The 10,299-nt window shown below is 51.0% G+C and overlaps 1 protein-coding gene across 4 annotated transcripts in view; it reads left to right on the top strand.

Moving 5' to 3' along the window:
• The window catches only part of CALN1 (calneuron 1), a 532,439-nt gene that overhangs the window by 10,250 nt on the left and 511,890 nt on the right, over positions 1-10,299 (top strand). The window contains exon 1 of one of the 4 annotated variants that reach the window (XM_040456207.1): positions 899-1,393. The exons of 1 other annotated variant lie outside the window; for it this stretch is intronic. The gene's annotated coding sequence lies outside the window, so the exon portion shown is untranslated. Of the gene's footprint in view, positions 1-898; positions 1,394-10,299 lie in introns of those variants that run through there. 2 more of the 4 variants (XM_040456202.1, XM_040456205.1) reach the window with 2 other exon arrangements.

Below are 10,299 nucleotides of genomic sequence, written 5' to 3'. Positions count from 1 at the left end.
CCCCCCCCCCCCATCCCAAAGCCCGGCTCCCTCTGGAACACCCCCTGGCACTCACTCCAAGGCGGAACGCTGCCTCTGGTGAGCCCCACCTGGCCGGATTTATTTTGTGTATTTACCGGGAGAAAGCGGTATTAAGGTATCACGGAAGGTACTACCGTACTGGCTAAAGAAGCATCCCAGAGAAGTCAACTCCGTTGTCTGGATGCCAAGCATATGGTGAACCAGTATGAGGATGAGACCCTGGGGTCTTGCCCAAGACGAGGCTTCCCAGATAGACTAGCAGGAGCAAGTAGAAAGGCGTTGTGGCGGGAGGGGTTCCCTGGAGGTGATGGTCTTGAACTGAAACTATCCCAGACACGAGCCCTGCTCTAGGAAAGGCAGCCAGAGAGGTGGGCAACTCCCACATAGCTTTTCCCCTCCTCCCTGCACCGTCTTCCCTCCACCTCCCCTCCTGGCCATGCTCTGTGTCACGACTACTTCTCTTGGCGATCTACCTGTAAAACACAGGTGTATGGGTAAGACGTCTGGCTGGCTGCGGTCCATGTGGCTTTGCATCTGGATGTCTGCAGGGGGGACATGTGCGTGTGTCCGGACAGCTGTGTGTGTGTGCCTGGGCAGACATGTGTGCGTGCCTGGGCAGGCGTGTGTGTGTGCATGGGGAGGCAAGTGTGTTTATATGGGCAGGCATATATGTGTACCCAGGCAGGCATGTGTGTGCATGGGGCAGGCGTGTGTATACGTGGGCAGGCGTGTGTGTGCGTGGGCAGGCGTGTGCGTGTGCATGGGCAGGCGTGTGCATGGGCAGGCGTGCAGTTTACAGGATGGCTGCCACTCAGCAGTGCTCTCAGGAGAGGAGTGCAAAGCAGAGCCCACGCTTCCTGCTTTCCCCAGGCACCGTCCATCCAGCTCCACGTCTGGAGAGGACGCCCCCGAGGCCACCTGCACCCAAAGAGCCCCAACCTTCCCTCCTGGTCTGGGAGACAGCATGGAAGACCCGGGCTCTCCCAGGGGTGGGCAGCGCCTAGGTCCACGGCCCTGCGGTTCTGATCCAAACCACGCGGCCCGGGACCCCCCACGTCACTAGCTGCACTTTCCCACCTTCAGAGCCGCGAGTCCGAGCTGGAGCGAGAGGTCTGCGGGAAGCTGTGCCAGCAGCCGGAGCAGCCGCACCGGCAGCAGGAAGAGCCACACCGGCACCCTCCAAATTGGGACTCTAGCCCTTTAAATCTGCTCAGTTACCAAAAAAGAAGAGGCATCAGACCCTGTTAATTAAAGCTCGCCCTGGTCCATCATTCTGAGGAGCTGCAGTGCTTCGCTCCTTCCTGATGGCTTAGAGATTCTCCTAAACTCCCAGCCATGGATCTTGGAGAATTTCCCCCGAGATCAGCAGGAGGTATGATCCTTGTCGATGGCACTCTGGGGCTTGTGTGGCTCTAAATCAATGATACCACTGACTGCATGGACACTGCCTGGCCCCCTGTCTCTGCCTCTTCCCCTCTGCCTCCCCTCCAGTCTCCCAGCTTGTGTTTAGTTGAGACCAATCAAGTTTTCATGGGGTTCGGAGGAAGGGGAGGGGTTGAGGGGTCTGGAGGTGGCTCCCAACGTGTTTGTTTTGGTCCTGGCTTCACCCAGCTGCCCAAGTGGTTCGCAGGAGCTAGGAAACGTGTTTCTACAAGCCTGGGTTCCTGCAGAACCCTTCCTCCTTGCTGGGTCCCTTCCCTCAGGGCATCATTAAAAGGGCAATAACCCTGGCTTGACTTGCTTCTTAAATCAATGACCTGCCATCCGGTTGGCCTGAAGATGGCTGTGCGGCTCTTGCCCGGTGTTATTGAAAAACTCATTCCATCCAACTTTTTTTTCCGTAAATTGTCCCGGCAGGAAGACGGCGCTGGTCCCTGTCCTCGGGTCTCCCCTTCCCTACTTTAACGCTGCTGGATTAAAATGCTTGTGGGATTTCAGGAATTTGTAACCCCTTCCCTGTGCCTTTTGAGGAAACTCACTTCTAGCTGAGCCTAAGGTTCTGTTGCAAAGAGTTGTTTTTATTCAGGAATCTGCTCTCTCGGCTGGCAGAGAGGGGGAGGAGATTTATCTTCTTTTACATTGCATTTTGTAAATTGTACTCGGGCCCAAAGAACATCTATCTGCAAATCCTTCATTGATTTGTTTTCGCCCCCACATCTTCCTTCTGGGTGAAATGCTCTTCTTGAGTCATACCCGAAGGAGAGGTTTCCTTTCAGTCAGCTTGACACGACTTCACAGATGTCCCTGAGAGCCAGGCCCTGGCAGAGGGAGCCATTTTTACCGTCCTGAGTTACAGTCCCCAGGAGCCCAGAGCATGGGTGCCTGTGTGCTGAGAGGGGGCTTCCAAGGGCTCATGCTCACCCCCACCCGGGGAAAGTAGTTGAGGAGAGGAAAAGCGCTTTCACTGATTTTTCCAGGAGCTTTAAAACACTCTGGATGATTAACATCACTTCTCAAGTCTTGGGAGGGATCTGAGCCAAAACACAGCTCATGGGAGTGGGGATTTTCCCCCAAAGTTATTGCCTGCAGAATCCTCAATCGCTCACATGAACACTGGTTATGGAGTGTGTAGCTAAACCCTCTCCCACCCCCCAGCAAAGGATGGGAACTTTCTCTGGGTGAGTGCTGGGGAAGGCAGGGTATCTGCCTCCCAGACACCGTGGGTGCAAAGTGATTCCTATTTTCAGAATAATAAAACTCTCAGCCGTGGCAGAAACGCTCTGGTTCAGAGAGACTATTCAAAGCCTACAAATGAAGCACTGGATGGAACTCCGAATCACTGGGCCCGGCAGTGGATGCGTGTAATAATTTGAGGATTCCGCGGGAGGCGTCCAGGGAGAGATGTTTCCAGCAAACGAAAACCCGCCATAGATGTAGGGTGCTGGAGGCACTGTGCAGGGTGAAGAGAAGTGGCATTGCAGGCTGGGTGGCCACTTCCGGGCTCTGCTTTCGGCTGGTCCACGGATGGCTTCACTGGGGGTCACTGCAGCTGGGATGTAAGACTGTGGCCACGGAGGCAGGGCTGCTCCCCTGAGCCCACAGATGGAGTGTCCACCTGGGAGCTCCTCATATAGCCATAGGTACCTCTTCTTGCTCTTGACCCTCTGTACTCTTGGGGCCTCACGCCACAGGCCCTCTGCCTCTCTCGGCATGATTGCTGGAGTCGACGCCCTTCTTCTCTGCCACTTTCTAGAGGAAGCCAAAAGAACCCGGGCTCCCCCAAAGCCCTCCCAGGGCAGGGAGAGGCCTGGGATAGACGCCACCAACCATGTCCTTGGATGGGTAAATAAGTAGATAAGTAGACTGTTCCTTTGTGTCAACTTTTCTTTTCAACTTAATGGTGTGTGTGTGTGTGTGTGTGTGTGTGTGTGTGTGTTTGAATTTACTGGATGACTGTTGGCTTTCAAAAAGCTGTAAAAGGATCCCAATGGAGTTCGTTTAGACATGGCAACTCTGTACATTTTGTGGTCCATGGATGTTCTTGGAATGGCCTGAGCGGGCATTTGCATCACCAGGGTGGTGGAATAGAAAGGGCGTGGCCTTTGTTGGCAGACCTTCACTGGGATCTCAGAGCCACCACTTACTCATATGTTGCCCGGGCCCGCTCTTTAATCTCACCGGGCCTCAGTTTCTTCAATCTGTGAAATGGTAGAGCTGTCAGGATTCAATGGAATAAGGTGACAGAACTCTGTGTACACAGCGGGTACAAAAGAAATCTTTCCTTGGGGCACCTGGGTGGCTCAGTCATTTAAGCTTCCAACTATTGGTTCTGGCTCAGGTCATGATCTCATGGTTCGTGGGTTTGAGCCCCGTGTCGGTCTCCGTACTGGCAGTGCAGAGCTTACTTGGAACTCTCTCTTTTCCCTGCCACTTCCCCGTTCACTCACTCTCTCTCTCAAAACAAATAAACTTTAAAAAAAGAAGAAGAAGAAGAAGAAGAAGAAGAAGAAGAAGAAGAAGAAGAAATCTTTCCTCTTGTCTTCCTGTGAAGGCATCTGCCTCCAATTAAGCAAAGCTTCATGTGAAGGATAAAACTACGTAAATAACTCTAGTGACTCCTTTGCTAAATGCTGGGCCATGCCTTCTCCGAGGGCAAGGGTGACCTCTTCTGTGTCATTACACAGCTCCCAGTGGCACTGAAACTGCATAAAGGTTCATTGAATGAATACACGATGGTGTGTGGACACTTAACCTTCACCATAGGTGATTTTTAATGACTAAGCAAAATCACTTCTCACTCAAGTCTACTTAAGAAATGTAGCTAAGCCAGACAGATCAAAGAGCCCTGTGACTGCAATAAATTTAGACTAAAATATATCCTTTTGTATGGAAATTTGAAGTGTAATAGAAAAATGTCTCCTGCACTAGGATCTTATCAGGTGCCTGTGGACTCCAGGGGTGTCCTTGAAGCCATTCTGATTGCTAAGAAGTCAAGGTGACTTCTGCCCTCCCTCATTATGTGCTACTCCCTCTTCTTCATACTTTGAAGAAGAAGAGGTTCTAAAAAGGGAAAACAGCTCTGGGTGCAAAGAGGCACTTATCATGTTTCTCTGGTTAGTAGAACAAGCCAGTCTATGTATCAGCCAATTAATTAGTAAGCTGAGCTGCATATGGACATTTAGTACTACTGAGGAGAGTAATTGATTGAATAAATATTTATCAAAGGTAACAGCAATAATAATAACCAATCCCACCCACCACCGCCACCACCTAACAGAGCGTCTCCTTGGCTAGGGGCTGGAGATACCAACCTGAGAGTGAGGCACCTCTGCTCTCAAGCATGGGGATAGACTAGTAAACAAAGGGTGTCAGTGCAGACTGGTAGAGGCCAGGAGAGGCAAGAGCCCAGGGCACTGTGGGGGCACAGGGGTGGGGCCTACCCTAATTCGATTGACTCCCAAAATGAGTTCCCAAAGAGGTGGCTTTGGAAGAGCTTTTCTTGGGAAAGGAGACCAGTGGTGGACAAGTCGCCATAAGGAGTGGTGGCTAATTCTACTGGGCTGTGTTCTGGAGGACCATGTGAGAGAGGAGGCTGGAGAGGTGGGCAGGTGGTCAGATCCCAAAGGGCCTTGGGTGCCTACAAAGGAGGAGACTTTATTCCGAAGGAGATGAAGAGTCACTGAGGGGTTTTAAGCAAGAGAATAACTTGGGAAAATTGAATTCAACAAATCTGAATCAACACCGATCATATCCCAAGCTGTGTTCTAGGCTCTGAGGCTACAGCAGTGAACAAACCGGACAGAAACTTTGTAGAACCTTCCTTGTAGAACTTTCATCCAGTGGGGAAGCCAAACAGTGAGAACAGAAAAGTGAATTGTAAATTGTAAATAGCATGTTAGGAGGAGAAAGAAAGCAGAGGAGGGTAGGGTGCAGGGACAGTGATGGGGCCTGCATGTGCGCAACCCTACACAGGAGGGAGGGAGAAGGTGGCACTGGAATATAGACTCTTAGAGGCATCATAAGAACTTTGGCTTTTACTCTGAGGAAGATGGAAGTTAGCCCTGGGCTCTGAGCAGAGGGGAGACATCTAAAAATGAACCTTCTAACTACCATGCTGTGAAAAGTTTGTAGGTGGGCTAGAGTGGAAGCAAAAAGACTAGCGGGGAGGCGAATCCAAAATCCTCGTGAGAGGGGCTGGTGGCTGGACAAGGGGTAACAGTGGAGGTGTGAAAAGTGCTAGGATTCTGGACTTTCTCTCCCTTTTTTAGGATGGAGGCAATGGGATTTGCTGATGGATTGGATAGTTGTGTGAGAGAGAGATGAGTCAAGGATGACTCAAGCTTCGTTGGCCTCCCATGGGGATGGCTGTGGGTGGAGGAGGTTTGGGAGAAGATCAGGGGTTCGGTGTTTCTCCTGTTAACTTTGAGGCGTCTGGTGAGCATCCCAGCAGAGATGTTGAGTGGGCAGTCCTGAGTTCACAGCAGAGATCCAGACTGGAGACAGTCTTGGGAGCCATCGGAGGACAGATGGTATTTCAAGCTATATCAGATGAAATCATCAGGAGACAGACTATGATGAAGAGAACTGAATTTTGAGGCATTACAACTATTTACAGGTTGAAGAGAGGAGGAAAAACCAATCGAGGAGATTGAAGAAGAGGTTTCTCTTCGGTTTAAGACAATTCACCCCTTCCTACATTCTATCTCCTCTCCTCTTCTGGGAGCAAGATTCATAGATCACCCTCCTCATTGTCAACAGACCTTTTCTCCTGTCTTCTTTCCACCCCCCTTGGAGATCTGCTTAGAGCTCTTGCCTCTTAAAAAGAACCCTTCTTGGGGTGCCTGGGTAGCTCAGTCGGTTAAGTGTCTAACTCTTGATTTTGGCTCAGATTATGATCTCGGGGTCGTGGGATCGAGCCCCATGTTGGGCTCCATGCTGAACATGGAACCTGCTTAAGATTCTCTCTCCCTCTCCCTCTCTCTCTCTGTCTCTCCTCTGTCTCTGCCCCCCCCCAAAGTTAAAAATAAAAGGAAACTTCTTGACCCCTACGTCCTCCACTCACTTTTACCTGATTTTTCTCTCTCTGTTTTTTTACAGATAAACTTTTCTTTCTCCCAATATTAATCGAACAACTACCATATGCCAGGCATGAAGGATTTAGAGACAAAAAATAGCCTTTATCCTACTTGAAAGGCCATTTATTTCTACTTCATCTACTTCCATAAAGCATTTTGGAGGTGTACATATTGTGAAATCGAAAACATATAATCATAAACTAAGGATACAAATTTTGTACCAAGGAAAACACAATTTAGGATAGAAAAGCAAGATCTCAGGCATCTAGGTGGCTCGGTCGGTTAAGCGTCCGACTCTTGGTTTCAGCTCAGGTCATGATCTCACAGTGTGTGAGTTCAAGCACCACACTGGGCTCCGTGCTGATGGCGTGGAGGCTGCTTGGGATTCTGTCTCCCTCTCTCTCTGCCCCTCTGCTGCTTGCACTCTGTCTCTCTCTCTCTCTCTTCTCTCTCTCTCAAAGATAAATAAACATTAAAAATCATTTTTTTAATAAAAAGAATAAAAAAGAATGTCATTGAGCCACTAATCTGATCATAATTTCCCAGTGAGAAAAGGGAAAGTGGGAAGTCCTTAAAAAATTTACTGAAGTATGGTATATATATCCAAGAAGTTCTCATATCATAATTATATGGTATATAAATTGTCATCATTTCTAGCCAGTGCTCTATCAGAACTGACAGTATCGATTTGCCCATTTCAGACGTTTTGAGATTTGCTTTTTGAGTTTCGAGGTTTACGAGATGATAAGCTCAAGGAAAACAGAAGTTTTCTGGCCTTTCGTTCTAAAAGAATATTTTCTTCTGGAGTTTCACTTAAGGGCCACTGAAAAAATTAGGTAGACCATGCCTTGTCTATTTCCACGACATATTTTGGATAGCATTTGCAAATATGTACTTATGCAGTGAAATGCAAGAGCGTAAGCTAAGGATACAAAAGGGCAAAGGTTGGCAGTTATTTAGTATCATCTGAAGCCTGCCAAGGGACAGTCAGAAGGTAGATCCTAGGCGAGGTAGTAGGGTGTTAAATGCCAGAGAGATCAAGCAACGTAGGGGCCGGGGAATGGCCCATGGATTTGGAGAGTAGGAGGCGGTCAGCACAGTTCCCTGGAGCAATGGAGGCCGCAGTCAGATTGACGGAGGTCAAGGAAGGAAGTGGAGGTTTGACGTGATGGTTTGAGGGGAGACCGCTATTCCAAGAAAGTTCATCGTCGTGGCATGGAGGGAGATGATGGCAGGCAGAGAAGGCTGTAACACCTGAAGAGGGGTTTTGTTTGTGCCCCAGCAGAACGGGAGAGACTTAGTCACGTTCTTGGAGAAATAGGTCGCCAAGAGACAGAGGAGATTAAGGGGACAGAAGACAAATGACAGAAGCAGGGACCTGGATAAATTCTCATACGGTGTGTGCGCTCACACACGCTCAACTTAGCTTGGTGTCTCCCTGTCTTTAACTTTTCCTGGTGAAGGCCCCCCTCACCTCGGCATTGTTCTCCTTCGTTTTAAAGCCAAGATGGCCTTGGGGCACCTGGGTGGCTCAGTTGGTTAAGTGTCCGACTTCAGCTCAGGTCACGATCTCACAGTTTGTGAGTTCGAGTCCCGCATCGGACTCTGTGCTGACAGCTCAGAGCCTGGAGCCTGCTTCTTTCTGATTCTGTATCTCCCTCTCTCTCTCTCTGCCCCTCCCCCATTCGTGCTCCGTTTCTTTCTCTCTCTCTCAAAAATAGGTAAACATTAAAAATAAAATAAAATAAAATAAAAGTAAAGCCAAGATGGCCCTTGGCAACCACATACCTTGTGGGGGTTGGGGGAGCGGTTCTAAGATGTGGTCCATTTGGTCTCTCCCTAAAGAGAAGGCCATTGTGGGGTCTCTGCTGGGCTTCATTTCAGCCATCTGTTGCCATGTCAGGGCCGCAGGGGGCCTTAGTGAGTGTCCAGCCTGTGTCCTTATTCCTCACATGAGGAAACTGAGGCGGAAGTCTCCTTGGCAAGATAGAGACAGCAGCAGGAGAGCTCGACCCCAGATCTTGCTCATTCTGCTTGATCAGAGCGTCCACAGACCCTTCTAGAACTCTCTCTCTCTTGATCTCTCAAACTTGAGTGATCGGCACGCACGACATCACCCTCAGGGTTTGTTAAGACACAGACGCCCTGGACCCCACCCCCAGAATTTCAGAGTCAGTAGGACCGAGGTGGGGCCGAGACTCTGCCCCTCTAACAGCTTCCCAGGAGCTGCAGAGGCTGCTGATCTGGGGGCCACGCTTTGAGAACAATGCCAGGGTGGTACTGTGGGCAGGGGAGGTGGTGGGGGAGGCAGGAAGAAGGAGAGGGGGAGGAGGAAGGCTGGACCTGGCTCCTGGGAGCTTCTCCTCTGGGCTGATCTCATTTCTCTCAGCCGCCAGCCCCAGAAGATGAGGCATTCACCTTCCAGCCACTAAATATCGAAGGAATGCAGTGGGGCAGGCTGTGCTCTGAGGCTAATCCCAGCAGAGTTGGGCTGTTAAACACAGCACAGTCTGAGCTCCGAGATCCCTGCCGCCCTTCGCAGGGAAGCCCGGCTGGGACCCAGGCTGAGACGTCCAGATTCCATTCCATTTCAGCGACTCTGAGAGCCGCTGCTCTCCCCAGATCCCCCAGGAGAGAAAGAGCTGCCTGGCTGGGTGTGACCCAAGGTTTTTCTTCAGCATATTCCATTATCTTGATGCTCAGAGCATATGTCAAGTGAATTCTGTGTTTCTGGCAGGTTATTACGCACTGAATTAGTGTGTTGAAATAAAAACTATAATAAAGCTGTACCAGACTCTTAAATTGTTAAAATTTATTATAAAATGTGCATAGTTATTAACTGATTTTCGCCTGTGCGCCTTTGCCTGTGCCCGAAGCCAAAGAGATGAAAAGTGACTCTGTCAAAGGGAGGCCGAGAGTTGGCTCCTGGAATTCTCCAGAGAGTCCCGGCGGGGCAGCAAATTCACAGTTTCACGGAGAGCGGGGCTGGCCTCTCCCCACGGCCTCGGCCTTTCCCCGCGGCTGCAAGTCACGGTCCCATGGGAAGGAAGCCGCTCTGTCCACTCCGGGGAGTCCCGGGCAGGCGGAGGGCGGTGTAGACAATTGCGCCTCGCGTGTCACCAGTGTTTACACCCCGCAAGGCCTAGTGCCCACCCTCCCTAATCCTGGGACCGAATGTTCCAGCGTGGAAAGCGGCTGCAGATGGGCTTCCAGCACGTTCTCTCCTGCCATCCCCGCAGGGATGCTTCTTTCTCTGCCTTCTGAGAACCCGGTGGAGGTGCCAAACGGTCCTCAGCGCAGCGCAGGCTGTCCCCGGCTTGGTCCGGCGCCGGGGAGCCAGCCGCTTCCGGGACTGTCGGGGTCTCCCCAGCATTTTCGAGAGGAGGCCGGCGTGTCCCCTGGGCTCACCTCTGTGGGTCAGAGGGTGAGGCTCCCTCTGTCGTGAGAGAGATTCTCCGGGGTGCGGGCGGCCCCTGGCTCCCAGTGAGCATTTTGAATCAGGTCCCAGGTGGCTGTCTGGACTGGGCTCCAACCCCCTGAGACGTGCCTTTGCGCCGAGGCCGACGTCCTTCTCATCGGTTTTCTAGCCCCGGTCCCCGATTGCCTTCCCAAGACCAGCGAGACTGCCAGTCTGAAGCGGGAAACACCTTTGCCTGAGCGAAAGTGAGAATGAAAAGCTCAGACTGGTTCCCAAATGCCAAGGCTGAGGGTTTTCTTGCATTTGCGCCGACTGTATCCTGGCGTTGCCTGGGGGGTGGGGGTG

This window comes from Herpailurus yagouaroundi, unplaced genomic scaffold (assembly GCF_014898765.1).
Source record: "Herpailurus yagouaroundi ecotype Mexico unplaced genomic scaffold, PumYag 216, whole genome shotgun sequence".
NCBI lineage: Eukaryota > Metazoa > Chordata > Mammalia > Carnivora > Felidae > Herpailurus > Herpailurus yagouaroundi.
This window is presented reverse-complemented; position numbering and strand designations above follow the sequence as displayed.